General features: G+C 45.7%; 1 protein-coding gene across 2 annotated transcripts in view; it reads left to right on the top strand.

The window, feature by feature from the left end:
• The first annotated feature begins 1,050 nt into the window (after nt 1-1,050).
• The window catches only part of LOC147120110 (thioredoxin domain-containing protein 6-like), a 221,116-nt gene continuing 204,704 nt past the window's right edge, over nt 1,051-17,462 (top strand). For both annotated transcript variants that reach the window (XM_085985657.1, XM_085985658.1), the window contains exon 1: nt 1,051-1,151. The gene's annotated coding sequence lies outside the window, so the exon portion shown is untranslated. The remainder of the gene's footprint in view (nt 1,152-17,462) is intronic.

Below are 17,462 nucleotides of genomic sequence, written 5' to 3'. Positions count from 1 at the left end.
ATATAAAAAAGTTATTTCCTAATTTCAGACTTTATCTGAGGGAATGATTTCGTAGGCAGAACAAAATTGGGGAAGATCAAGAGCCGCATCCTTAATGCAGTATAATTACCAAGGATCACTGTTTTGGTCTACACAAGGCTGCCAAATTTTTTTTAAGAATGGCTGCCCCTCTAATTAAGGCTGTATTTGTTCTAACAGAAAATGCTGAAAATACTCAGCAGAACTGGTGATCGACCTGAAACCTTGACTCTGTTTCTCTCCCCACAGATGCTGCCTGACCTGCTGAGTATTTCCAGCATTTTCTGCTTTTTTTCGGATTTCCAGCATCCTCAGTATTTTGCTTTTGTGTTATATTTGTTTTATCATCGGGATATTTCAATAAGCCTTTGCTGGGCTTCACCGATGGTCCAATAGGTAAAAGTGCCATATGGTACTGAATCAAGGAAGGCGTCAAGTTTAACCTTGGTCTATGCTGATGAGTTAGCAGATCTCAGCCAGAGCATTACAATTGATCTCAAAGTGCTCTGCGCTCGGGAAGGGTAAAATCAGCCAGTGTTACCATCCCTACTTGTTATCCAGGCGCCCCTGCAAATACCCCACAGTCTCACTGTCTAGAGTTGACTAATGTATGAAGAATGGCATTTATGCAACACACTGAAGGGCTGCGGGCAAGCACCTGTAAAACTGTAACTCAATTTGAATCAGCATCTTCAGGAGGGATAAGGAAAGATTGGTGATAATCGAAAAATAAAAATAAAAATGATTGCTTTGCTACAGCGATATTGTTTCACTCTCAGTTTATTGGAGCCGTCACAAAATTTATACGGATTGAGATGGAAAATGTTAATGTCACAATTATCCTGTATGCCGCATATCATAATCACAGACTGCAAATGCAAAGAATCACGAGCATGGCCCGAACATACTGCATGTTCATGCATACAGTATTACATGGACTGACCAGCCTGATCACATGACAGCAAACCTAGGCAACCCACAGTAGTTTACATTTCCGTTTGTGAAGCTGTTGGTTTCCTGGGATACCGGTACAGAGCATACAGAGCAAAACACAAAACGCACTGAAACTGCCAAAGGAAAATACGGCTCCACTAACTGCTGGCAAGTCCGGGAACGACTGCACTTCCAACAAGGTACTCTTAAAAAAACCGAATATGACCTTCTCAGTGCAGTTCAAAACAGCGAGCGTAACTCTGAGAAATATTCATCTATCGCGCGTGTGTCCTTCGTAGGTACTTGGTCACAGTTCGTACTTCATACTTCATTTATATTTTACGACAAATGTGCCACAGAACAATTGGAATTAGAAAACTAGTCTACAGTTCCTGTGAGTTTCCAAGTCCAATTTTATGTTGTTCTAATTTTTATCCCAAAATATAACAGTGCCATAATGGAGAAAACGGATTGCAGAACAAGTATTTCTGCAATAAGTATTATAATTCGGTAATAAGAGGAATAAAAACAATTGTTTGTGTATCGTAGCGATACATATTGATTCAATTTATCAGTTCAGTTTCTGAAGATTAAGGGGTGGATTTGATACATTGTTACGAAAGAAGAACTCTCGTTTCATGTAACATTAATGGTAGATGTGAAGATTCAACAGGATTCTAAACGTGACCCATCAGGAGTATCATGGTCCAATTTCTCATACTCTGCTGAAATCCTAAGATCTCAGCCATACTGCTGTGAAGAGGCTCTAAGCAAGCTTCTCCTTATGTTGGGGGAAGATATCACCCTTGAGGATTAGGTAAGTGGGGTCTCTTTGGGGTCAAATTGGCTCCAAAATGACAGACTTGGACGAAGAGCTTGAAATTGAGTCAGTCCTCTGTGAGAAGCTTGGTAATCTGATACCTGAGCTAGACAAGTCTGCAGGACGATTAATTGACCAGCTAGACTTGCTCATTGTTGAGGAGTCTGTCACTGGGCTAGGGCTCTTCCTACTTGACCCTAGCTAATACTGCATTTCAATTCCCTACGCAGGACATCACTGGATAACAGCAAAAAGATTACTCATTGTAATGATCAGTAACATGTCATTCTAGAATGGTACACTAGGTGGAGCTGTATGTTTAGTAGTGGGCTACCCACAAGGCAGTAGTCAAGATGGATGCCTGTATACTAGTCCACATGGCTGAATAAATGACTAGCTCAAGCTAGCTGTTCATAATGAAAATGTCTATTTATTTATGAATAACATAGTACCAGGATTGGTAATATCTGCTGAATATTGTGAAACGCGACATGGAGAATTTGAAGCCACCAGAGGGTTTGAAACTCACGGGGAATGTCGACTGCAATTAGCGGACTTTCAAACAACAATTCGAACTCTGTATTGCTGCCATCGGGTTCGGTACGATGCCAGACGCAAGGAAAACAGCGTTACTGCTCACGGTTGCAGGCCCGCAGGCGATAGAGGTATTTAATACATTTGTATTTGATCAAGAGGAGGACAGAGAAAAAATGGACGATGTGCTAAAGAAGTTTGATACACATTGTTCTCCCAAAAAGAATGAGACCTATGAGAGGTATGTGTTATGTTCACGGACACAGCAGCAAAATGAGACTTTTGATAGCTTTGTGACCGATCTGAAACTGAAAGCACAGACATGTAATTTCTCTGAACTGAAATCATCCATGATTCATGACCAGATTGTGTTTGGTATTCATGATAAAAACGTCAGGGAACGTCTGTTGAGAGAAACAGAACTAACATTGGAGAATGCTGTGAAAATATGCCATGCCAGTGAGCTAGCTCAGCAGCACACAAAGACTTTCAGTGAAATTAATAATGATGCGACTGTAATGAGTGACTGTGCTGCTGTCGGTGCTGTGTCCTACGAGGGGAAGAAATGTGGGCAGAACAGAACTGCAAAGCAATCGGAGGATGGAACTTTTAATTGTAAATGCTCTGGTTACCAGCACCAGTCAAGACAATGCCCTGCGTTTGGGAAAATGTGCACAAAATGTAATGGAAAGAATCACTTTGCCAAACAATGCTTTTCAAAAGTAAAAACAAAGAAAGGGCAACAAGTCAATGTGATTGAGGACACTGATTTAAGTGAGACATTTTTTGTAGGAATGGTGTCATGTGACAATATTGAAAAGGATACAGAAAATGTGCAGCCCTCAGGAATGGATAATGCTGAACATAAAGTTAATGCAGTAAATGAGCACAAATGGATAATGCCACTGCAGGTAAATGGAGCATTAGTTACATTGAAACTAGACACTGGGGCAAAAGCAAACTTAATCAGTATGAGTGACATTAAAAATATGAAAGAAAAGCCCAAAATACAGAAAAAGTCAGTACTACTGAAGAACTATAATGGACAGAAAATAGATAGCTTAGGTGTATGCACACTTAAAGTGACAGTCAAAGACAAAGTGCATCATCTCATGTTTTCTGTTGTGGCTGAAGGACTTGATTCACTACTAGGTGACAAAGCTTGTGAGGACTTAGAACTGGTCAAGAGAGTCTACCGTATAAACTGTGCTATAAGCAAACCAGATGACTCAGTGGATTCTGTAGTGAGTAATTTCCAGGATGTGTTCAAAGGATTTGGAGTTCTACCATTCACTTACAAGATCCAGCTAAAGGAGGATGCTCAGCCAGTGGTACATGCTCCACGGAGAGTTCCAGCACCCCTGCGTGACCGGCTCAAGAAAGAACTGGGCAGAATGACCACACTAGGAGTCATCAGGAAAGTCGAAGAGCCAACAGACTGGGTTAACTCCATGGTATGTGTAAAGAAAAAGAACAATGATCTAAGAGTATGCATGGATCCAAAGGACTTAAATGCAAACATAAAACGTGAACACTACCAGATTCCCAAGCAAGAAGAAATCACCAGTGAAATGTCAGGTGCCACATACTTCACAAAGCTCGATGCCTCACAAGGATTTTGGCCACTAAAACTAGATGAAGAAAGCACCAAATACTGTACCTTCAACACACCATTTGGCAGGTATTGTTTCCTCAGAATGCCTTTCGGGATAATATCTGCATCTGATTGAAGGTCTGGAAGGAGTTCGGGTCTATGTTGATGACATCATCATCTGGGGCTCCACACTGAAAGAACACAATGAGAGAATGACTAAAGTGCTACAGAGCATACGCCGGAATGGACTGAAGCTCAACAAAGCCAAGTGTCAGTTTGGCATCCAGGAAGTCACTTTCCTAGGAGATAATCTATCTGGTAAAGGAATAGAGCCAGATATGGAAAAAGTAAACGCCATACACAACATGCCCCGACCCACTGACAAAAAAGGAGTGCTACGCATCATGGGGATGATAAACTTCATTGGAAAGTTCATTCCTAACTTGTTAGCCAAGACAGCCTGTCTGCGAGACCTGCTACATAAAACAAATGAGTTCGCATGGACAGAAAGACATGAACAAGAGTGGATGAACCTCAAAACAGTGCTGACAACCACACCTGTACTCACCTTCTTTGACCCAACAAAGAGAATCAAAGTGTCAACGGATGCATCAAAAGATGGCCTAGGCGCAGTCTTGCTACAAGCAGAGGGTGAAGATTGGAAGCCTGTTGCCTATGCTTCCAGGTCTATGACTGATTCTGAGTGTCGATACACCCAGATTGAAAAGGAATGTCTAGGCTTGGTAGTTGGACTAGAAAAGTTCCATGGCTACATATATGGGCTCCCCACCTTCACAGTTGAGACAGACCACTGCCCACTGGTTGCCATCATTAAAAAAAACCTGAATGAGATGTCTCCAAGGATTCAACGAATCATGATGAAGCTGCAAAGATATGACTTTGAACTGATCTACACACCAGGCAAACACATAGTGTTAGCAGATGCACTATCCTGAGCACCCACAATGAGTCATGTGAGCTCTACTGAGGAAGACGTGGATGTTCATGTGAGTATGGTTACTGCTGTGCTGCCCGTGTCAGACACAAAATCAAAGCAAATAGCAGAAGAAACAGTAAAAGATACAGGGCTAGAAATTCAGTAGGCTTGCGCCCAGTTTTCGCCCAAAGAGGGCTTTTGCGCCACTTGCTGAGCTTTCGCCGATATTCAGCGCTGCGGTAATGGCGGCGTTAGCCAGTAGCGCTGCACCGCCACCGATGACATCATCGGTGTGCGCAGTGCCCCGCTACCGCCCCGCTACCGGCCCGACCGCCATATTTAGTTGCGGCCGCCTCTTCCGCAGCGGCCGCAAACAGCGATCAGAAAACGGGGCTGTCCTGTAGCCTTAGTGGGGCGCTTTAAGGTGGAGGTGCGGCCGGCCGCTTTTTTGGCAGCCGCCTGCCCGCACCTCCTTCCCCGGCCTCCTCCACCACCCCCCCCCGCGGCATTGCCGGCTGCTTTCCGCGAACCCGGCACTTCTCCGTGGTGCCGGGCTCATTTGCCGGCACTATCCAGCGGCGATCTCCCCGTTGCAGGCACCTCCCCCTTAAGAGAAGGAGGAGGCCTGCAGTACCGCAGCCTGCCGCTCTGCAGCGGGTGGCGCAGCGGCGCCTAGAGCGCTGAAATTCAGTTTCAGCGCCCCAAGCGGGGGCAGGCACACCCTGGAATAGCGCCCGGTTCCGACTTGGGGCGCAAAAACTGAATATCTGACGGGCGCAACTGGCTCCGCGCTCAGCACTAACTTTTGGGCGCACGCCAGCTGGTGGGCCCAAAGTGAATTTCTAGGCCACAGTTTTACAAACAGTAATAGAGAACATTCATCATGGTTGGCCAAAAGGTTCCTGTCCAAAGTACTATCACATTAGGTCAGAGTTGAGTGTCGCAAGTATTACTAAAACAGAACAGAATAGTCATTCCACAGGCTCTATGTCAAGACATGCTCAAAAGGATTCATGAGGGACACCTCGGAATTGAAAAATGCAAAAGGAGAGCAAGAGACACTATTTATTGGCTTGGCATAAATAAGGACATTGAGAACATGATAGGCATATGTGAGACATGTCAGAAACACCAAAACAAACAAGCAAAGGAACCAATGATAGTAGCTGACTTACCAACAGCACCATGGCAAAAGGTTGGTATGGACCTCTTTCATTTGAATGGTAAAGACTATCTAATAGTGATTGACTACTATTCTAACTATCCTGAGATGGCGCTGCTCTCAAGCACATCAGCAAGCAGTGTCATAATGCATGTTAAATCCATCTTCACCAGACATGGAATTCCCAGGATTGCCGTTAGCGACAATGGTCCGTGCTTCAACTGTAAGGAGTGGCAACAGTTTGCAGCACATTATGACTTTCAACACATCACATCCAGTCCTCTGTATGCTCAGTCGAATGGTAAGGCAGAGAAAGGTGTTCAAGTTCTCAAACAGCTACTGAAGAAAGCAACAGAAAGCACGTTTGATCCTTATCTCGCCCTGCTGAGCTATCGAGCCTCCCCTTTAGACTGTGGTTCTTCACCTGCTGAACTCCTAATGGGTCGCAAGTTGCGCACCACGCTACCCTGCTGTGCAAAAGAAAAGCAGAGTAAGGAACTGAGACAGAGACTTCAACTGTTAAAGCTGAAACAGAAATCACACTATGACAAATCATCCAAAACTCTGAAACCATTGACAAGGGATGATGTTGTCAGGATTGAGGATCCAGATGCATGGAACAGGAAAGCTACAGTTCTTGAGGAAGTAGGACCAAGGTCATACACTGTTAGAACTGAGGAAGGACAGATTCTCAGGAGGAACCGCCATTCCCTCCGAAAACCACAAGAAACTATCCAAGAGCAAATCGATGACAATGTTGCAACTGAATCTTGTCACTCACCACCAGAACAATCTAACACAAACACACATACAGGCTCTCATGAAAACACATCAGACTTACCTGTGCTGAGAAGATCCACACGTGAAGTAAAAAAGCCTGATAGACTTAATCTTTGAGTACAAAGAAAACTATAATAAAAGAATGAAAAGCTTAGAGTTCATAAAGTAAAGCTTTGAAAATGTGTTGACTGTTGTGAAGATGTTTATGTCATTATGATTGATTGATATTGATTTTGTTTAACCTCTAAGGAAGGGGGATGTAATGATCAGTAACATGTCATTCTAGAATGGTATACTAGGTGGAGCTGTATGTTTAGTATACCCACAAGGCAGTAGTCAAGATGGCTGAATAAATGACTAGCTCAAGCTAGCTGTTCATAATGAAAACGTCTATTTATTTATGAACATAACACTCATGTTCCATACTTGTAACCTCCATGAGTTAAATTCCAGCAGGCACTTTGGGATCCCTAAGCCTTAGTTGTTGCTGAAACATGCATACGTTCACTGCACTTAAATAAGAAGGGTATGTTAGTACAGAGAGAAAGTATGCACCGTTGCGATGGTGGGGGCCATTGGTGGATTTCCCTCCCATCCACTCCACTTACTGTTGCATCCCAGGTGACCATGTTGAAGGTGGCGCTAAGCCTTGGGAAATGGCAGTAATGACCCTGGGTTCTCCCAGTGGAAGGCGAGTGCCATGTAGCGACCTCCACTCCCTCCATTCCGGCCTCCACATATCTTCATCTGTAACCTGAGGCCTACAAGGATGCCAATGTGCCGATCTTTGGATTGCTTCTGCCGCTGGCTGCCTCTAGTGGTGCTGTAGCAGCAGTCCCGGGGCTTTGTATCAGGTGATGGTGGGCTCCCTCTTGGCAACTAGCCTCCTGTTTTAACAGAAAATGAAATATTGTACGCAGTTCTTCCAAACGCTGTTCCTCTCTCCCCCCATGTCCACTGAGAATGCTTGGAAGGTTCCCGGGCATGCTCCCCTCAAATAAATTAGAATTGTTATATTACAAGTGGTACATTCTGATTCATTTAATGCACCTTTATGTTACTTCACAATTGATAAGTTTTTTAATGTTAAAGAAATTATAGAAAAAATTGTCATTTGGATTTAACCATTTTCAAAAGACTGACCAGACCATGATTTCCCCCAAACTACCTGATCAGTCACTACCCCTTTCACAGAGACACACTCTTCCCCTCTTTACAGAGGTAAACCATCTCACCCATCATCCCCATAATTCTCAGAAGCAATCTTCTTCCTAACCTCCTGTGCTGGTTACAGCTCCAACCTGCTTCACTCCAAGATCAACACTGCTGCTATTGAGAATTTAGAAATATAGAAACATAGAAAAATAGGAGCAGGAGTAGGCCATTCGGCCCTTTGAGCCTGCTCCACCATTCAATATGATCATGGCTGATCCTCTATCTCAATACCATATTCCCCCTCTCTCCCCATACCCCTTGATGCCTTTTGTGTCTAGATTGATCACAAGACCCAGGAAATTCCACTTGCAGCATTTGCCAAATGAAGCGCCCCGTCAGGTATCAGCAGCAGCCAGGACCGACAGCATAGTGTTCCAACCTGGAACACTAGCAGAAGTTGATCGAAGATTTCGAGAAGTCTGATACAGCCTCAAAAAGTTGACAACTCAAAAACAGTTCAGTGTAGGACAGCCCCATCATAACTCAAACTGTAATTGCAGCTAACAATCTGTCATGTGTATAGTAAAAAATTGTGACAAAAATCAGCAGAATTTCCCTAATTTATTACTAAACCTAATTGTTTTAAAGTTGTTTACATGGTTGCCACAGTTACATGGAGGCAAACTTCACCTGCTCCCCAAGTTCAAGGAGGTACACATCTCCACCTGATCTCCAAGTTCACGCTGGCACTCTTCTCTCCCTTCAGTATATGTTAGCACTCTTCTCCTTTGACTCCCACTCTCCCATTCATTCTGGTACTCTTCTCCATCTTCAATTTCTGCTGGCACTTTTCGCCCCCTCCTCCCCCAACTCCAGTTCATGCTGGCTTTATTTTTCCTCATTCGCCTCAATTCAAAAATAGTATCCTTTTCCTCCCCTTATTTGATGCTAATATTTTTCCCCACCCCGCCACCCCCAGTTCACTTCAGCCCTCTGTCTCTCTTTCTCATTCCGATCTGAACTTCTGTTGGTACGCTCAGTTTACATTGGCACTCTTCTCCCCCTCAGTTCACACTGACCCATTCTAACCCTCACCACCTCAGTCTCCACGGATACCTTTCGTTCCCCTTCAGTTGTCACTGGCATTCTCCTCCCCCTGTCTCACTGCTGTCCCCTGCTTCTGAAGATGCACCGTCACTCAACCTGACCCTAACTAGCTCAGAGACTGGCCTCACGTGGACTTTAGAGGGTAGGCTAGAGGAGGGGTCTTCAGAACAACAGCAACAACTTGCATTGATGTAGCGCCTTTAACGTAGTAAAACCTCCCAAGGTGCTTAACAGGAAAGATAAACAAAATTTGACACCGAGCCACATAAGGAGATATTACAGCAGGTGACCAATAGTTTGGTCAAAGAGGTAGGTTTTAAGGAGCATCTTAAAGGAGAAAAGAGAGGTAGAGAGGCGGAAAGGTTTAGGGAGGGAATTCTGGAGCTTAGGGCCTTGGCAGCTGAAGTCACAGCCGTCAATGGTGGCGTGATTAAAATCGGGGATGCTCAAGAGGCCATAATTGAGGAGCACAGATATCTCGGGGGGTTGGGGGCTGGAGAAGATTACAGAGATAGGGGCGAGGCCATGGCGGGATTTGAAAACATGGATGAGAATTTTTAAATCGAGACATTGCTTAGCCAGGAGCCAATGTAGATCAGCGAGCACAGAGGTGATGGGTGAACATGAGTTGGTGTGAGTTAGAACTTGGGCAGCAGATTTTTGGTTGACCTCAAGTTTACAGAGGATAGAAAGTGGAAGGCCGGCTAGGAGTGCGTTGGAATAGTCACGTGAATCACTGGCCACAAGCGTGCAGGAGCTAGGGCAGGGTAGTGGGATGCTACAGATGCCAGCTTGCTGGAGGGGGACATCAATGCCCTGCTGCAGAAGACTTGGATGCAAACTTCAAGGACCCAGACTATCGAAGAAGCCTCATGAGCATACACCAAAAACTACTAGGTGTACTGGGCAGCCTACCAGCGAGCTTGCGCACAATGGCCAGAATTTTCACATTGCGCCGTGTGCGGGTTTGGGAGCGGGTCGGTGGTTAAAAGCGCTGAAATTGACAGCGCGTCAGGAACCCGCCGTCATTCCGCCGACTTTAACTGGGGTGCGTTTCAAAGCACACCATGGACCCGCTTTGGGAGAGGCGGGCGACCTCAGTGAGGTTGTTAACTGCTCTTTTAAAGACCCTTAACAGCCTTTTTAATGCGAGGCTTCAACTTTGATTGGTTGCACATGGGATTCATGCATCTCGGGAAGCTCGCCTGTGAAGGGGAGGCGGGAGTTCAGTTGCCATTGTGCGAGTTCATTAAGTGACAGCTGGAAATAGCACATTAATACTGAGACCTTACACCGACTTCCTTGCTTAAGGGAAAAGCTCTTGCTGACACCATTTTGTGCAGAGATTTTGCTTTCAGGAGTTTGCAGGTGATTTCTGCAACCTCAGAAGCCAGTCTCACCACATTGCAAGTCACTCTCACTATATTGGAGGATTGTGCCTCTGATCTCCACTTTACCTGCCATCTATCAGATCAGCATGGGTGCCACTTATACTGTCTCACCTTGGACCTCAGATTCAACACCAGCCACACCAGCAGCAGCAGCAGCAACCATACCAGCAACCTTCTCCTCACCGACGTGATGCTGCACAGGAGAGAGGGGGTCAGCACAGGGGTGCACCACGCCGGAGGCGATACCCCCAACACAGGGTATACAGGCAGAGGATGAGCTTCCTGGAGATGACTGAACAGCCGTGCTTCAGGAGGCTCAGGCTATCGTGCCAGGTCATCGCAGACATTCATAGCTTGATGGATGAAGACCTGCTGCCCAGAGGACCCGGTGTACACTCCTTACCAGTGGCTGTCAAAGTCGCCACCATCCCCAACTTCTTTGCCTCAAGCTCCATCCAGGGATCTGCTTTGCCTCAAGCTCCGTCCAGGGATCTGCAGCAGACATTTGCAGGATCTCACAGTTGACTACCCACAAATGCATCACCCAGGTGACCGATGCCATGTTTCACAAGTCAGCCACTTATGTAAACTTTGCCACTGATGAAGCCAGTGTTACTGAGCAAGCACTCGGCTTTGCGGCTCTGGCTGGCTTTCCACAGGTGCAGGGCATCATCGACTACACACGTGGCCATATAGGCACTCCCAGATCACCCAGGAGTGTTTGTGAACCGAAAGGGCTTCAACTCCCTCAATGTGCAGCTTGTCTGCAACCACAAAAAGATCATCATGCATGTGTGTGCCAGATTCCCTGGCAGCTGTCATGACTCTTTCAGCTCTTTGCACCTCCAAACAGACTTACCGGCTGGCTGCTTGGAGACGAAGGCTATCCACTGAAGATGAGGCTGATGACACCCTTGAGGAGGCCAAGCAATGAGGCCGAGGAGTGATATAATGAAAGCCACATGTCCACCAGATGCATCATAGAGCAAGCAATAGGCATTCTGAAGATGCGCTTCAGATGCCTTGACAGATCTGGAGGAGCCCTTCAGTACGCACCAGCCAGGGTCTCCAGAATCATCGTCGTATGCTGCACGCTGCACAACACAGCACAGCAGCGAGGATTGAAGCTGCAGGAGGAGCAAGGCAGAGAGCACACAACCGCTGAGGAGGAGGAAGAGGAACCTGAGGTGGAGATGGTACCAGCAGTAGCGCAATTGCTGCTCAGGAGGCCCGGGATGGCCTCATAGTGGCCCGATGTAGTTAAGTTGCACCAGTGCACCCATCTGAGGGCTTGGGAGGGCAGAGTGATGGGGTTGGGGTGACACGCATGTCAGGATGTAGTTGAGTGCAGCATTCTACTCACCTTTCCTGACCTCATGGCATCGTTACATCTCTTGCGACATTGAATCCAAGAGCAGCTGAAAACACCCCTGCTGCTCACTTCTTGTGCGATCTCCATCCATGCCTTGTTGGTTTCACTGGCTGCTCTCTTCCTGCCGCTACCAGGAAATAGGACCTTGTGTATGTAATATGTGTGCTACTTTGAACCTATGGACAGGACTGCACTACTTGTAGGGCGTAGTGATACGCAGTACCACTCCTGGCCATAGGGGTATAAATAGTACTGTGGGTACTGATCTCCCCTCAGTTCCCGCCTGTGGGCATGAAGTAAAGACCTACGTATAGTCCCTACCTCCAACCAGTAAAGACCTGTTTTATTGTTACTGATTAAGTCTCAGTATTAATTACTTGAACAACTCACAGATTTAACACTGGCGACGAGTCTGATTCGGACCCTGCGGCAGTCACTCCACGGCAGCTTCGTCCACAGCCAGGACGTTGCAGAGAGGTTTCCACCCTCTCCACCCCACTGGAAGACATCCTGACCTCGGAGCCTCCATCGGCGACCGTCAGCTTCTTCTCCAGCTTGGTGGTGGGTAAGCCGTTGTCTGAGCCGGGCAGCGACGCGACAGGCAGTCGACCGCGTTGGCCGCACGAACGGGGCTGGGGGAGCTGGAGGAATAGGGCGCGAGAGCCGCTTCGAGCGGGAGGCGTTTCAACAGAGCGATCGCATCTCCTGATAAGAGCCGAGAGCCGCTTCACGATCCAGCGATCGCATCCGCTGATAAGGGCCGCACTCGGGCGATCGCGGCGAAGATAAGGGCCGCACTCGGGGGCTGAAGGGAGATGGCGTTGGGGGACGGGTGAAGACCGCCAAGCGCGGGAAAACCGCCATTTTGTGGGCGGAGGACGACGGCAAGAGCGGGAAGCCGCCATCTTGGATAGCAGTAAAAAAAAAAAAAATCTGAGAAATTGCAAATCTACAATGCCTAAACACGGGAATATTAGCACCTTTGATAGTGACCTCGAAGATTGGGCCATATATGTTGAAAGAGTAAAAAATTATTGTAAGGCCAATAAAATTCGTGACCAAGATAAAGCTCTAACATTATTAAATTTAATGGGTGCGAAGACATACGGGCAATTGAAACACCTGTTATCACCAGATGAACCGGCGGATAAGACGTTCGATGAGATTGTTACTGTCCTGAAAGATCATCTAAAACCCACGCCGCTGATGCTAGCGGAACGATTTAAATTTTACGACAGAAGGCAGCTACAGCATGAAAGCAATGCTGATTATTTGCTGGAATTGCGTAAATTAGCGAAATATTGCCAGTTTGGAACGGGACTGACAGAGGCACTTCGAGACAAATTTGTGTGTGGTTTATTTAAACAGGATACACAAAAGCGACTGCTCAAGGAGAATGAGCTGACGCTTGAGAAGGCGGTCACTATGGCAGCAGCACACGAAGCCGCAGCGAGAGGCACGGCAGTAATGCAGCTACGGTCACCGGAGCTCAGTGCACACAAATTGGGTGTGAGTTCTGGCAAATGTTATCGTTGTGGAAAGACAACGCATGATCAGAACCAGTGTTGGTTTAAAAACCAAGAATGTAGAACTTGTGGTAGGCTTGGACATATAGCTAGAGTATGCAGGTCAGGGAAGAAGACCAGCAACAAGAAGTCACCGCAAGGAAAATACGCAAAGGTACACAAGGTGACCGAACAGGAGTCCGATTCAGACGCTAGCAGTAATGAACTGGCTAGCTTAAGCTGTAATGAACTGGCTAGCTTAAGAGTACTCAACGCTGGTAAGGGTGCAGACCTCCAGACAATTTGGGTCACTCTTCAGATAGAAGGAGTCCAAGTAAAACTGGAATTGGACACTGGATCGGCATTGACGGTCATAAATAAGAAAGATTACGGAAAGTTATTCCAACATATTCCCCTACAGGATACGGGGATTATATTGAAAACATACACGGGGCAAAGAGTGTACCCCATCGGGAAAATAGAGGTTGCAGTGGTCCACAAGGGCGAAGATGGTCAAATAATGGACTTATATGTGATATCTGAAGGAGGTTCTCCACTACTAGGACGGGAGTGGATTAGGAAAATGAATATGGACTGGCATTTCCTACAAACAATAACGAGTGAGAACTCGGTGAAGATAGTCGGCCCAGACTCTGGAACGGATGATGGTAAGCCCAACTCAGGTGCAAAAGACAAAGTTTCAGCACAGAATTCCACTGAGCAACAACAACATAGTTTAACTGTGGATTCTGAGTCTGGCAAGTCTACTGATGTGCCCATTTCTGAGGGACACCGGGCTCGAACTCAACTCCATTTCAAACTACAACAGCAATTAGAACAAATGCTTCGCCGTTTTGAGCAAGAGTTGAATGCAACGAAAGAGTTCTTTGATATAGAGTTGGAGAATCTGGAAAGACAACAGAAGCAGCTGATGGAGAAAATGGAGCAGGAGCACACAAAACGTCTGATGTCAGAGGAGTTAACGGTCAGCCAACTCCTGCATATGCTGAAGGACAGGACTCTGAAATGGGAAAAACTTGAACACGAACTTCAATATTCAAACGAAAGGGGTTCGGAGCTCTCAAAGGTTATTGGAAGAGCTGAGGTGGCAACACAGACTGAGATGACTGCAACAGAGCAGCCCTTGGATGCCAAAAGTACGCTGACTCACGTCAACGTAGAACAACAGACCGCTGAAACAGCTGCTCCGGTAGAGGGATTGAATAGTCCGATCAATCAATCTCCAAAAGAAGTTGAAGTAGTAAAATCTCAAATGAGGTCATTAGTAAACGACTTGCTGAAAGCCCAGAAAAAGCTGGATGAAGAGGTACGCATGAAGAAGTCTCTTCAGGAAAGATGTCTGGACTTGGAACAAAAGCTGGCTAACGCCCAGCTGGGTATGGAGGAAATAGAAGACCCTCTCGCTGGCCTAGATCAGGACGACACCGAATATTACTATGTCCTGTCCTGCCCAACTTGTAACTTCGACTCCCACCATACAGAAATCATGGAGGAGCACCGAAAGTCTACGGAACATCGGGAGAAGGTGGCTCTACTACGGAAAAAGGAGGAAGAGAAGGAGGAACTGCGCATGCAGCTGGCAGCTGACAGTGGAGCCCAGAGAGTCTCCAAGAAGCAGAAAAGGAAAAGTCGAAACAGAAGATGACCCATCTGAACCATTATTACCTCTACCAGATCACACACGTGGTCCCTCCGAACTGAGCCAATTCAGTTCGGAAGTTCAAACTGTTAAATCCATGGAAGGACTATTGAATGAGTCACTCCAGCAACGTGAACCGACTACACCACGGAGATTGAATCTGTGAACTGTTTTCCGCAGAGACTGAATCTGTGATCTGTTTTGACATGAAGTTATCTATGTATCTATGTTATTCTGTTATGTAAACCTGAAGTTATATATGTATATATGTTATTACGTTATGTTAAATGGGGAGATGACTGTAAAGCTAGGAAGGGAGGAATGTTGTGTATGTAATATGTGTGCTACTTTGAACCTATGGACAGGACTGCACTACTTGTAGGGCGTAGTGATACGCAGTACCACTCCTGGCCATAGGGGTATAAATAGTACTGTGGGTACTGATCTCCCCTCAGTTCCCGCCTGTGGGCATGAAGTAAAGACCTACGTATAGTCCCTACCTCCAACCAGTAAAGACCTGTTTTATTGTTACTGATTAAGTCTCAGTATTAATTACTTGAACAACTCACAGATTTAACAGACCTCCCTCTGTGCTTGGACTCCCTGGACCAGGACTTCCAGGGAAGCATCCAAGAACCTGGGCGCAGCCTTCTGGCGCTGTGACTCCATCCTTCCTTGCAACCACACAAAAGTCTTCGATATATAACTATAGCCACCTCTCCCAACCACCTGTATGCCTCCTCCAACAACCTTCAACTGAGATGTGTACAAGGCTCCTTTAAATACCTGAGCTGAAAGCGAGTCATCGGTGACATCAGCAGACCTGCTCCATTTAATTGGCCGAGAAAACCGCACGACTGTTTAAATTGATCCAATTCAGTTAAACGCGCAGTGCAGAACACACTCTTGAAAACTTCGGGATGGCAACCCGCTACACGCACCCGCCCCGACTCTAAGGTTTAGAGCATGGAAAAGCCCAGCTCCGACTTGTGTCAGGGCTTTGCACAGTGCTTGGAGACCATTCTGTCTAACATGGAGGAGCATGGATGAAGGGGAACATTGAATAGGGAGAACATAGTAAAAGTCTTTCCCTTGAGTAACGTGAAATAATGTAGGTTTACCTGCAACTTCCACTGGATTCATAGTTTAATATCTTGATCACAAAGCCAATCCATTCACTGAGGGATCACAGGTCTTTATCTTTCCAATGCCCATTTTTCCCCCCAGACGATACGAATTGGGAGAAGTCAACCTATGGGTTTGGGAAGATATGGCATCTCTTCAGGTTTGTCCAATATTATAAGGAAGTGCATGAGCATAGAAACTCACTAATCATTTTAATTCACTGATTTTGAATTCAGCAGCATCAATTCTACTGTGGCAACTGCCACCTTGATCACAAGTTGTTTTACAAAAGCCATGGAACAATATAGGTTACATCAACCAGCAACACTATCTTGGAGAAGTATTTAACAAAATGCTTTCAATTGCCAAGACTTCCTATTCTGAACCTGAAACTTTCTGCCCATGTGTACAATCCATTGGATATGGATGTGTCTGGACTTTAAAAAGTAAGTATATTAACATATTAACCACAGATAGGCACAATAGATTGGAGCTCAGACATTATGAAAGCTACTGAACTGAGCCTGGTAATGTGGAAATTAATAAGGTAGCAACAAGAGTACTGAAAGTCCTGTAGTTTTTGTTAATGAACACTCTGAGCTGCCCTGAGATGAACTTACAATATTAATAAAATATATTAGATTTACACTAGTATGTACTGGCTGCGATGTGGTGTCAGAAGACCTTTGGTACACTTAAGACCAGCTTCAGTGTGACCAGCACCAAGGTACAGTGACAATGGATGTCTGTGAATGCTTCGATACATGCCCCCTCCTAATAACCAGTTTGTAATATCAGGAAAGTATTCACTTATAATATTACAATTAACCCTCCAGGCATTTTTACAATATAACTTTGACCCTGGCTGGAGTTGTATAAGCGCCTGTGCAAACTCAGACTAGTGTAAGATGACCACTTCAAGGGAGTCTCATACCTCTCGACATTAGTGAACATGGTTTCGGATCGAGACCTGGCAAACATTTGAGAGCAAGTCATTCACCCTTACATTTGGCCAAGATTGGTGCATGACATGGAAGGAACAAGAAGATGTGGGGGAAATATATTTTTTTAAGAAGAGAAAATGGATCAGGCTTTATCTTGAAAATAAACACACAACCAAAAATCAAGTCTTTATCAGGCAAAAATACACATTCAGAGGTCGAGTGTGGGACAGGTGAGCTGCAGATTAAAGTTCCTTCTATACTACCACATCAAGCACTCCCAGAACAGGTATAGTATAGGTGAGACACAAATTAAAACTCCTTCTACGCTGTCCCATCAAACATTCTCAGATCAGGCAAAGCATTGGTGGGATGCAAACTGAATCCCTCTGGACACTGTTCCAACTTTAACCCAGCCTCAGGAGAGG

The sequence above is a fragment of the Somniosus microcephalus genome, chromosome 4 (genome assembly GCF_052327205.1).
Source record: "Somniosus microcephalus isolate GS21.2 chromosome 4, FLI_Smic_1.0, whole genome shotgun sequence".
Taxonomy (NCBI): Eukaryota; Metazoa; Chordata; class Chondrichthyes; order Squaliformes; family Somniosidae; genus Somniosus; species Somniosus microcephalus.
Note: the sequence above shows the minus strand (reverse complement) of the source record. Positions and strands in the feature narration are given on the sequence as shown.